General features: G+C 41.7%; 1 long non-coding RNA gene across 1 annotated transcript; it reads left to right on the top strand.

Annotated features, from left to right (window-relative positions):
- The first annotated feature begins 2,469 nt into the window (after positions 1-2,469).
- Positions 2,470-8,041, top strand: LOC115338610. Its single transcript, XR_003922453.2, has 3 exons — positions 2,470-3,680; positions 4,514-5,320; positions 6,724-8,041. It is a non-coding gene; the product is annotated as an uncharacterized LOC115338610 (long non-coding RNA).
- Positions 8,042-12,991: the final 4,950 nt, after the last annotated feature.

Here is a 12,991-nt window from a genome sequence, read left to right as displayed (position 1 = left end):
TTCACCGTAGTTCTACTGGTTAAATACCACCATCAGTACAACTGTCCTAAATTTATATTGCTGTAAGACTCTTGTTTTGAATTCCTCTGTATCTTGATGCATCTTTAATCTTTTATGACAGTGAGAGTTCAGAACCTGGTTCACTCCAACTGAAATGTTTTCCTCTATGAAAAAGCAAAGACAATGAGAAATAGTCTTTCAGAAATAATATGAAGGGTTTTATTTCTGCGGGTATTATTATAGATAGACCAGGAAAAAAAAAAGAGTGGTTAAAAATTCTCCCTCCAGTGATGTCATTGGAGTAATTATATCGGGACTGAAAAAACTGCAGATCAGTGATAATGAGTGGTAATTTTCAGAGAAGCTTCAACATGTGTCGTAGTTCTGTATGTTCCATTCCCTTTAAATTAAGGATTTCAATGTCTCAATGTCTATGTCCAGGGAGGGTTAATGATTCTCTGTGCAGCAGGCTTGATTTCCTCAGGTGATACTCTGAAACCGAGTACCATGGAAAATATGGCCCAGCATTAACCTCCTGGACACTCGCTTCAACTTTTTAAATAAAATAAACAAGCGGTCTCATGCTGAAATAAAACTGCTGAAACAGCCTTACACTGTTATCTGCAATCTTCCCCCAGGAGCAGATGAGGGAGAAAATGAACTACAACATCAGAGGGTTGGTGCTGTCTCTGTGTACGTTAATTGAAAGTGCTTTGCTCTAGCACTGATGGGGATGATATAACCTGTATCACCGCAGCAGTGGCTAGAGAATCTGCCCTCTCAGCTAAGATGTGAGGAAACGGTACTGGCTAATGAACATATAAGAAGGGACCTCAGCAACTCAAAATTAAATTATTCCAGTGGTAGCAGTCTGAAAGCAAATACACTTAAAAGCAGGGCTCTGAAAGAGAGAAGGAGCAAGGAACCATCCTGTGGGATCAGATATGTTGGGAAAAATGCAGAATGTATTTTTTAAGGTAGCAGAGAAGAAGAAAGCTGCTGGACGATCTGTGCCAGGAGAGTTTGAAGTCCTCCTGCCACCCTGAAGGGACCATTAACAAACCTAGGAACAGCAAAAGGCTTTTCAAATCTAAATTTAATGCGCGAAAACTCCTAGTGTTCATAAGTGGTGGATAAGTAGTGTCTGGAGGGCTGGCAATGCAAGTATAGGTGAGGCTGGAGCAGGCTGAGCATCCCCAGGCACTAAATGAGACACAGATTGAGTGAGGAGCAAAAGAGCCAGTGCTGAGCCAAGAACAGCTGAGCCTTTTTGGAGGGACTTTGACAAATACTGTTCACTGCTGTGTGAAAATACATAGACTGGCTGTAAAAGCCAGGGTGCAGCACTATTGTGAGCAGAGGGCTATGGTAATGGGGGAGAGTGGTTTGGACTTTACAGCTGAGTAGCTGGAAGGTTTGCTAGAAAAATAAGATTATGTCTCATTTTCTAGTGAATGTATAGAAAGCTGGAAAATAATTGCCAAGCCTGGTAAGGTTAATGAGAGCCACTGTTGCTATTGTAGGACAGTGTTTGATTTCATTTTAATGCAGGAATTAATGCTAGTGAGGTCTGTGTGGGAGGTAGCTGGAAGATGAAAGGAGAATCTCAGTATAACTTTATGAAGTTTCCAATCCTCACAGCTGTAGAGAAAAATAAAGTTCATGTACAAAGCATGAAACCCCAAAGCTAAATACCTGAAAATAAGTAGAAGAAGTTGAAAACTGTTAGTTTAAAATATCATATATATCTAGGACAATCTCTTGGTGTTAGAGGGTCTGTCTCAGGAAGTTTGGTTGCTTAGGGTTATCTATTGTGTGCTTAGCTGCTGTTGCCACAGCTGATGAATGCAAATCAGTCTTTTGCGCTCTAGTTACTTTAGACACACCTCTCAGACATCTTTAGTTCTGGACAAATTCAGTATTTGTTACAGACAGGTAGGATATCTAATGTTCAGGGAGGATTTACAGGAAAAAAAGTTGTTGTCTCTTTTCCTCCATAAAATTGAGCAAGTAAATTTACTGAGATAACAAAACCACAGCACTGGTAAAATACATGCCAGCTGTGTCTGTTTAATCATTGATCCACTATTGTTTGTTTGTGTAGACTGCTAACTCTTTGCTCTTCACACCTAGCTAACATTTTCTGTACACTGTCAAAAAACCTCAGGCTGGGGCTCTCACCACCACCACCACGTTGCAGGGCTGTCTTGGAAGTGAGCTTTGAGGATGTACTCTGACGAGAAGCCTAGAGAAGGATGCTATAGTTGTCTGCTTCAGGCTTTGGTAATTAAAGGCAGAAGAAAGCACAGAAGAAATGAATAAAATGTAGTTAGAAATGAGTAGGGAATCTAATAAGTTGCACATTTACTGTAGCCGCGTGGAAAACTTCATGTCTGCATGTAACAAACACAGATTTCATCTATCAAAAATGTTCATACTGGAAACGGCACAGTCTGTCACTGAGGGGAGGATTATTTACTTCCCTGCCTCTTGACCTCCGAGTGCAGAAGTAACACATTTTATACAGATGTGCGTAGACTGTCAGATGTCTGATTGCAATTGGTGAAAGCTGACTAGCTATAAACAAGCCCCAGTTTGCAAGTTGAGTTGCTTAATTAGCATAGTACTGGTCCTCGGCTAATAGCTCCTAAGCTTGGGCTTAGCGCCACAGCACCGTAGCTCCCCAGCATCCATCCAGCTCTGCATGCAGAGGAGTGGGCACATCCCTCTCTGTGCCTGCCCAGCTACTTCTGTTCTTAAATAATCTCCTACCGGTAACGCTGATAACATTTTTCTGCCTTTGTCTGTTACCCTGTCACACATTCTGCTTCGATGCTGGACCCGGGCAAATGGCTCGACGTTTCCCTGCTGTGGATGGCTGCTCTCCCAGCATGCTGCTTCGCAGCTTCTTTGTACACCTAGATTAGCAATGTTTTGGGTAGGATGCGGAGGAAGGAGATATGCTCTGCAGTGGGGGGCAGGGAAGTATTTTATTTGAGGTACCAGTCATTTATGGGTCACATCATTTTTTGGATGAAGGTGATAAGGGAACTGCAAGTGTGGGCAAATGGGAATTTCAGAGAGTGTGTAATTGGGGGTGCAGATAGTTTCTGTGGAGAGGCATGTGCGTATGAATATAGGGAGAAAAAGACTGTTAAGGCTCTAGCAGATGGGAGGACAGTTTTCTCCATTTTGCCTCACAGCATCATCAGCAGAGACAGGCTCCTCCCATCTGCTGGGCTCAGCAACATAAGTCAGTGAGCCCGTGGGAGGTGGCTGCATCAATCCAAGGTGCTGCTTTCCCAGAGAGCAGGCACATACACACACTCCTGCTGGTGCTGACCCAAGGACAGCAGCTACCCAGTATAGTTTGGTTTCTGTTGGTGCTTCTTGCACCCAGCTTAAAAATGAAGGGACTTGACTGTCAAGCAGAAGGACTCCTTGCCTTCATTGAAAAGAATTCAGCATCCTATAGGCTTTGAGCAATATAAAATAGCAAAGGAAGCTCCTGGCAGTAGTTACTGGCTGGTCAGGATACCCCAGCTGTGCTCTCCCCTTACTGGGATAAAACGATGGGCCCTATAATGCACCACGGATCCCGACTTTTCCGCTTCAGGTCTGCCAGTTGGAGCAGCCGCTGTATCCACAGCTCCCCACCTGAGGAAAAAGTGGGACTGGTGGTGAGTCCTGTGTTTGCGCTCTCACTTTTCCTTTCCTTACCCAGAGCTTGGGTCCCAGTCTTCTCAGAATAGCTTCCCCTCGCTGTTCTCTTCTATGTAGACAATATAGGTTGTCTTCATCCCAGCTAGAAGCCAGCTTTCCCCAGGAACTCCCCTCCACTTCTTGCAGAAGTTCCTCTCCTCCCACCTCCTAGATGGCAAGTTTGTTCCTGAGGGGAAGCAAATGCTGTCACAGCATCCTACAGAGACATGCGTTACAAAATCCCATTTCTGTGAGGTGCCAATTTATGAGCTTTGATTACAGTCCCCAGCACAAGTACTCTAATAGAAGGCTTATAACTAAATTTTAGCAGCAACTGTCTCCCCTATAATATCAACTCCCAGTGTTAGTAGATACCCAAAGCTCTTGTATATGATTAGTGGTGAGCTGCACTACTGTAACTATTGAGCAAATAATACTGTTTCTATAAAGATTTTATTCATAAAAAGCTTAAGAAATAGGCACAAAATGTACTGAATCTGTAGGAAACCAAGAAATTTGCCATCTCTTTTAATGTGTCTTTTATGCTTTTAAATATGTCTTGTATAAGCATGTTTGTGCATGGCATGAACTAAAATAATTTTTTTCCAACTGCCATGGGTTACTAGTGCTTCTAGTCCAAACACGTAAAATAATCCTCTGTGGATTATTTTTCCTTTAGAATCTGTCACGTCTCTGGGATTATAGCTGCAGAAGTTCAATAATACCACATAATTTGGTTGGCAATGGACTGCTTACCCTGGAAGCATTCCAGTTTGTTCAGCTTTATTTAACTTTATTTCCTTTAATTTAGGAGGCAATCATTGGATTCTCAGCATTTTCACTGGCAGTTCTTGGGCCGGCTGGATGGTTCCTGTGCCACCTTCCAAGCTATAAAAAGAAATAGAAAACATCCCTTCAAAATTAAGATCTGAAGGCTGCAATAAACTGTAATACTCCTAAGTTGGACTCTCTTGAAAGGGAGAACACAGTGGCTTGAGGGCCAGTTTAAAACAAAATGATTGAAAAATGAGTTCAGGTTCATTACTTCCATGTGAAAAAAAACAAAAGTCCTGACAGAGAATATAGTTAACTAAAGCCCAGGTTCACACACTATCATCAGCCCTGTGGGACAGGTCCCAAGTCAGAAAGCTTTTGCAGATGTTGTAGAACTGGACCTAGATATAAAATGGTGTAGCGATGCAAAATAGTGGTAGGTCTTCCATCACCTTCTGCAGTCTGCGTGGACCGGTCTGAATCTGTCATCAGGTACTGTGGGAAAATAATGGAAGATTGGCGAGAAGGATTGTAAACATGCCCAAGTGACTTGCAGCTGGGGTGTTGAAAAACACATACATTATATGAATTGTTGTTTGGCCTTGTGTGTTGGACAAGCGGAACATCTGTGTTTAGATAACATATGCCTGTGATAGACTTAGAGGCACCCTGTTGAACATGCTTGAGATTCCTGCCCTGCTGTGGGAAGGAATTTGCCTGCGCAAATATCTGAAATACGGGGGAGCACAGCAGGTTCAGTGATCCTCTACCATGGACCAAGCTCTGCGTTCCTGCTTGTGTGCCTCTGCCCGGGTGCTGCTTCAGGGATCCCCTGGTTGGTGAGGTAACAGACATAAATTTACTCGTTGCATTTCATCTGTGGTTTTGTGGTTGTTCCTGCGTCCTGCTTGTGCCGACTCACACAGGTACCATCAAAACTTTAAACTAAATAAATGGGAGAAAATACAGGAAAAATATTTTTATAGTAGTTTCATTTATACTCATCTTGGACAAAACCTCTGAGAGTTTAAGATGATTTTCTTCAAAGCTTATCTTTAATCTTTACATGTGTTCTTTTGGTGTGTTCCCCCACCCAATCTACTCTTCCACCAGAATAAATGTTTTTCTGCAGATCATGACTGTCAGATACTTCAATTTATTTTCAATTTTTAGATTAAAATTTGTGACATTTGAGAGTTTTTCCCATGGTTGCCATTTTTAATGAATGCTATGATAAATACTTTAAACTCTAGACTATATTTGAAATATGTACAATAAATAATACTTGTTATGCCATGTTACATGTGTTATAAAGGAATGTCTTCTAATGATCTCATGTCTGTCTGGCAAATAAATACAGACTATTAACCTTTTGTCATGCTTAAGCATTAGTTGTGATGCTTAAGTATTAGTAGAATATGATTTATAATTCCATTAAGTCATTTCTAATGTCTAATATCAAAACAGATTCTGAAAGTAGGGCTGTGAATGTGTAAAAGTGTACATTCTTGCTGTACCTCGAAAGTATGGTTTTCAAATAAATTTTCTGAGTTCCCTTCAGTCTTTTAACCATGACTGAAGTTTTCAGAGTGAGAATGGAGGCATGCTGACTGTTTAAAGAAAGCGGTACTGGTTTATTTTTTCAAAAAAACCTGTAGCTTTGTCACTGAATTGAACAGCCTGATCTGAAAGCCCAGTTATGTATGTGGAAAGTTTCCCACAGATTTTGATGAGTTTTGGATAGGCACCTACATTCCTGGTATCCAGAGAAAAACCCATGCCAGTAACTGAAATGTAGCTGGGCAAGTACTCTGAAACTCTGGTCCTGCACTCTGTGAGTGCATCCACTGAAATCAGTAAGGCTATTTTGCAGAATCTTTTGTAAAAAACGGTTTTGAACATTTCAGTGTGCCTGCTTGTCCTGCATCTGATTTTGTCATCCTTCTCTCACCTAGTAATACCTAAATAAATCAGTAAGATGTGACATTTCAGTCATTGGTACTTGTCCTCTTAAATCATGGCAATGAATAACAAGATTGCCTGGTTATAATGCGTACTTGGGGTACATGAGTGAAGCACTGAGAACTGCATTAGATGAAATGCGGTAAAAAAGCCATCTGGTGTTTAATATCTGGCAATATAGATATATAGGCATGTTTATACTGAAGGAGGGATAATTTTTAGAAATTACTTACCTAAAGAGACTATTTAAAATGTAAGGGTTGTTGGTTTTTTTTTTTTTTTCAGATTTCCAGTCTACTTCAAGCATTTCTTCCTAAAAGTAATATGGATTACATTTTACGGCGGCCTGGTTTTGGCTGGAATAAAGTTAATTTTCTTCCTAGTAGCTGGTATAGTGCTGTGTTTTGGACTTAGGATGAGAATAATGTTGGTAACTGTCACGAATGAGATTTTGTTGCACAGCTTTGGTTTAGCAATGATTTAGGATTTATTAGTATTTTGAGATAGATCACAAGATTAGGTTGTATAATTTTAACAGTCCTTAATCATCAGCCAATTTAACAGAGTGATTCTATGGAATTTGTTATAATAAAATTTGCAACTTAGTTAAAGATTTGAAAATGGCAAGGATCACCTGAAACTTACAGGAGGGTTGCACACACAAATGGAGGCTAAATCAAATCACACACACGCGCAGACAGATAAAACAGTTCTGAACCACACATACAGAAAAAATAGTTCTGAACCAAACCGCACACAGACAGGCAAAATAGTTCTGAACCAAACTGCAAATGCACGCACACAGATACAACCATTCTGAACGAAATTTTACCCCCCTCCCCACACACAGAGGTTAACCTATGATTAAAATTCCCCTTCTGTGAGTTTCATGAAGTGCTGGCATTCATCAACGGATGGTCAGTAAACCTTGTGAAATCAGGCCTTTAAGAAGTCCTCGCGAAATTGTCATCCCACCTCAGGGGGAGATGCTGGGTCACACAGCCTGCTGCGGTCCCAGAGAGCTCAGAAGGTCTCACCTCGGGTCGCTATTTACAGAGTCTCGAGGTGATTGGCTTCGGTCATTATTTTACATTCTGGCCACCATTCGTGCTGAGCCATTCTGACACACAATTCAGGCAGCAGATGGCCCAGGGGTGGCCAGGGGTGCCTGGTGCCCATAAGCCTCCACGCTTGCAACTAAGATAATGGCACAACGGGAGTTTTCCCAAAGCATGCATGGCTTATCGTGAGGTCTTGGAGTGGCCCGGGGCGCTGCACCACCACAATAACACACTGATGTTTTAGTTGTTGCTAAGCAGTATTTATACTAAGTCTCATCCTCTCATATTGCCCTGCCAGCGAGGAGGCTGGGGGTGCACAAGAAACAGGGAGGGGACACAGCCAGGGCAGCTGACCGAAACTGGCCAAAGGAATATTCCATACCATGTGATGTCATGCCCAGTATACAAGCTGGGGAAGTTGGCTGGGGGACAGCACAGCTTGGGGATTGGCTGGGCACCAGTCAGCGGGTGGTGAGCAATTGTATTATGCATCACTTGTTTTGTATATTCTATTATTGTTGTTGTTATTATTATCATCATTATTATTTTCCCTTCCTTTTCTGTCCTATTAAACTGTCTTTATCTCAACCCACGAGATTTACTTTTTTTTTTTCCAATTCTCTCCCCCATCCCACTGTGGGTGTGGGGGGAGTGAGCGAGTGGCTGTGGGGGGAGTGAGCGAGTGGCTGTGTGGTGCTTAGTTGGTGGCTGGGGTTAAACCATGACATGCAGGTATTTTAAAATACTGCTGTTTTCATGTAGCCCTCTTTACTGAAGGATTGCAAATGGATCTTTAATCCTGAGACTGGAAGCTCTGGGGAATGCGGTGCACAGAAAACCAAGATGAAAAGGAGGGAAGCCGGGTCATTGCAGGCACCTTTATTGCTGTTAGTGTGGTATGAGTGAGCTGGTAAGCTTTACCAAGTGCAAGAGTTTTTATTTTCTGGCCTAAACCAGCCAGGGTTCAGCCAGGGCTGGGCTGATAAATGCAGCCAGTGGTGTCTGGAACTCCAGCTCCACCAGCTGTTTTTTCCTCAGGCTTCCTGCAGCTCCCAGAGCTAGAGCCATTTGGTCAAAATGGTTGGTGAGTTTTGCGTTTCGGCAGGAACGACCCTACCTGCAGCCCAATGGGTACCACGGTGCTGGGGCTCCCTGCCAGCTCAGGGCTCCCCGAGCGGTGCTGAGCTTTACATGTGGACATCAGCGGAGCCCTTTGCAAAGAGAGGCAAGAGCCACTCTCCTGTAATGCTACAGATGGGGAGTACCAAGCAGGAAGCGCCTGCCCAAGATCAGGCAGCAGGTTAGGAGGAGGTGGAAACAGACTGTTGGAGGAAGGGTCCCTGCTGTGCTTCTCATCATGTATCTACATCAATGGTTTGCATTTCTTGCAGATGTGCCAAAGCTGGCTGCAGGTTGTCGCACAGGTAACACATATATGCTTAAGGGTAAGCGGCTGAAGCCTGTCCTTCCATCGGAACATAAGTAACAGCCATTCCAGCTAAGACAAAAGGTCCTGTATTGAATTAAACTTTGGAATATTTACATGGTTTGTGATAATAGTTATGTGCTGCAGTACGTATTTATGCTAAAATACTCATTATAGCTCTGACTAAGTAGAAGGAGAAGTGGCCATGGTGCCTTTCAGCCACTATATTGCCTCTTCTCAAGAATGGATGCTCTGGATGAGCTCACAATTTAAGAGACCCAGCAGTATTCAACTTATGGTCCATACACACACTGGGTCTGCAAAAAGTAGCTGGGGAATACTGACCAATTGTCAGTAGGCTTAAATTTGCTGTAGGTAAGGCAACACATCCACTTGACAATTTGTAAGGGTCTGCAGATGAGAAAAATATCCACATTCCTGTGTAAAGTGCAGCAGTTTTCCTACAGGCTGCTCTAAGAGTGCCCCAGTTCTGTCAATTTAGTTCGCTTTGTGTTTCACATCAAGGCTCTAGTCTCTGATAGTCCACCCTTCAGTTTATCTTATGTAGCTCCTGGACTCCTATGTGGAGCAAACCAATTTGGAAGAGAGACTAGCTAGCTTACTGGCTGCTAGGAACGTAGCCTTCAAGCACATGAGCAAGGTCAGACAACTTTAGTTGTTACTGATCCAGGACCTGCACCCTGGCATGGGTCACAAATATAGTACACATGCAGTAAAACGCTGAGGACCTTAGCAGCGTTGAATGTCACATGCTTTCCCCTCACCTCCTTCATGGAAAATCTCATGCCTTCTTTTGCTCTCTGTCTCAGTTTTTGCTCAGCAGGGGCCTTTCCCAAACATTTTTACTTCAGTGTAGAAATACTAAAGCAAAATAAAAATTATGCTCTGGGTTTCCTTGTCTTCCATGTTCATGTCTTAGCCTTTGGGGCATGATGCTGCGATAGGTTTAAGAAGGCAGTTTTCTGACACTTGTCATTCTAATTCCTAAACCATTACTAACACTACAATGTGCTTTTACTTTAGCCATGTAGGTAGGTGGTCTAGTCAATTCTGCACAAGTCTGAGATTAAAGGTATGAAAAAAATTCAGCTTATTGGGGGGAGATGTAATTCAGCCAGTGTGATGCTAGTTTTCACAAACACGGCATGCTCGCTGTCACAAATACCGTGCTTCTTAAAGGTAGTAAAGCCAATCTCTGATTTTATAACAGGCCTAGTGCATGCTCATCAAGTTTGTGCTAGTTCTCTATGCAGGTCACAATTTATTTCTCAAAACTCCACTGCTATGGCAACAAATTAAGTCTTTTGTTCACTTAGAGGCTAATGAGATTACTCTAGAAGAGAAATTGAGGGCATTTATCAGAGATTTTTTTTACAGTGACAGATACTGACAAATGTAATAATAAAGCTAACATCCACAGAGTTAGTTGAAGTAATTCTCAGAGTAAGAAGAAAATTACAGATTCGTAAATACAACCAAATAACCACTGTATTTCCTAATGATTGTTTTTCCTGAAGTCTTAATTATTCTAAACTGGGGAGAGAAAGAACAAATATTAACATCACAAATGGCTACTCTGTTGGGATCACAGTACTAGCAATGAGACCCAGAGCTCTTTACTGTTCAGTCTCTCACTTTAAATCAACCCAAGCCAGTGATGACTGAAATGCATTTGTCACATGCCAGATGGCATAACTGATGTGGGTTGGTGGCTTCAGCCAAACTTCTGATAACACCATGATCACTTCTCCCATGACTGCCAACTTCTATTATTCTATTCTATTCTATTCTATTCTATTCTATTCTATTCTAATTTCTATTTCTCTCTTCTCTTCTCTTCTCTTCTCTTCTTTTCCCTAACCTATCCTAATTTCTATCCTATCCTAATTTCTATCCTACTAGACTCTACACCTTCATCAGAATAGCTACATTCTTGTCCTCCCACAGCAGGAGGTCTGGTTGATTTTTTTTTCTGTACATAGTGCTGTGTGATAGTAACACCAAAGGCGAGAGAGGAAGTTTTCCTTGCATTTTTAAGTCTCAGCACAGAGGCTAAGATTGGGTATCTCCTCCTCAGAAGAAATTATTTTCCCACAAAAGACTATACAAGCTGTCAGTAATACTATGTTACCTTTGTGCATAGACATGATCTTCCGTGAGCAAGAAGAGGTGCCTTCCCTGTTCACTGTCTCTTGGCTGATGCCAGTTCACACAGGTGTCTGAGTCCTGAGGAACAGCTCCAGAAATCATCCTGTGTCAACCAGGATACATGCTGTAGCCTGAGTTGAGCCTAATGGTTCAGTTTAATCCCAGATAGACTTTTTCCTCAAGCGATTATCTATTTTACCATCATTCATGAAGATTAATGCTTACAGAGAGCAAAGATTTAGGGACAAATTAAATTTAATGGAGTCTAACTATTGCTGTCAAATGCACATGTCTGAGCCTGAGGGAGTCCATCTGCTCTTTGAATTTGACAGGGAGGAGGTTGGTCCCTACATGGGATCTGTTCAGGGACTCCAGTCCCATACCAAGCACCTTGCATCTGGGCTAGGTTAGCCTGGTAAATACCTAGCGAGCACCATGTGGGTTGAAAAGTCCTGAGTGCTCGCCCTCTCCTGCTCCAATTGACTCGTTATGTTTTGCTTTTCTTCCAGGCAGATTCTCCTCTCCCTTGCCTCCTTTGTCTCATGGCAGAGCCTTCAATTCAGATAAGCCTGCAGTGATTAAAGCAAGAATTTGAGACATTCCAAACATTTCCCCACCACTACTGCAGGTTTAATATCGCTATCACAATGCAGTTAATAATAACTTTCTGCCAGAAACTGTGAGGAAATTTCAAAAAATCGAGACATTGCCTTAAAATAAATTAAATTGGAAGTCGGCTGTCTTTGTTTTGTGTTGTTTGATAAAACTTACAAAGCATTTAGGTCTTTGCCTCCCATTTAGGCACTGAAATCCTCATTTGTTTCAAACATCGTTTATATTGCATTTGAGTCTCTGAATGTGTCAGACAAGAACTAACTTTTATTTAAAATTCAAATACAGATTCATGTAATTTCCTGACTCTGGAAGCTGAGCCTTTAAGGAAAACACCATGAGAATGTATCAAGAGTTGGCAAGAGTGAACACCTCTATATACAAATGCATACATATATACCTGTAAACAGATAGATAGACAGACTTACTTTTTATATATACATACATTCACTTTAATTTATGAACAATTTAAGAAATTTTCTGTACATGATTAAAGGTAGGAGAGCTTAGGATTTTGTATTTTTCAGAAAGGATTACCTTTCTAAAAGTAGATTTGTTAATGCTTGGAGATTAAAACAAATTAACAACACTAGATTTTGTGTCTGTTCAGAGCTGAATACTTGAAAATGTAATCCAAAGTGACAACAGTCACATAAATAGTAAGTTCAGCTCTGGATGACTTCTTTTCTTCTTACAGTAGATTTCATTAATTTATTCTTGAATTATGTTGTAACTGCAATGCACACTGTTAAGGCAGACAAAGTTTAGTTAAAAACCAGCACAAAGTACACAAACAGTATGCTTCCCAAACCTTATCTACCTCATCCTGCAAAAGCCACAGTAGAAGGAAATATGAGAATTAAGTCTCTTCAGTCAGTGAAACAGAGAATGTGTTTTATAACTAATTCCTCTGTAAGAGGTAGGTATATTTTGTAGCTCTTTTGAATATAGTTTTTCACCTTAATATCCAGACATCCAACTGACTGATTTTCAAGGATCACCTCCTTCAAGTGCCAGAATAGTCCCTCCCAACATGGACAAAGTCAAGCACAGGTCACAGGAGGCTTGCATGGATGAACAAGGTGTTCCTGACAAGTCAAACATAAAAATGAAGTGTACAAGACGTGAAAGCAGGAGCAAGTGACCTATGAGGAACACAGAAATACTGGCTGACTGTGTAGAGATGGGGTTAGGAAAAGCAAGGCCCTCCAGGTATTGAATCTGTTGAGGGAACATGAAGAGCAATGAGAAGGGCTTCTGCAGGGACATCAGCAGCAAAAGGAAG

Source organism: Aquila chrysaetos, chromosome 2, assembly GCF_900496995.4.
Source record: "Aquila chrysaetos chrysaetos chromosome 2, bAquChr1.4, whole genome shotgun sequence".
Lineage (NCBI taxonomy): Eukaryota > Metazoa > Chordata > Aves > Accipitriformes > Accipitridae > Aquila > Aquila chrysaetos.
Note: the sequence above shows the minus strand (reverse complement) of the source record. Positions and strands in the feature narration are given on the sequence as shown.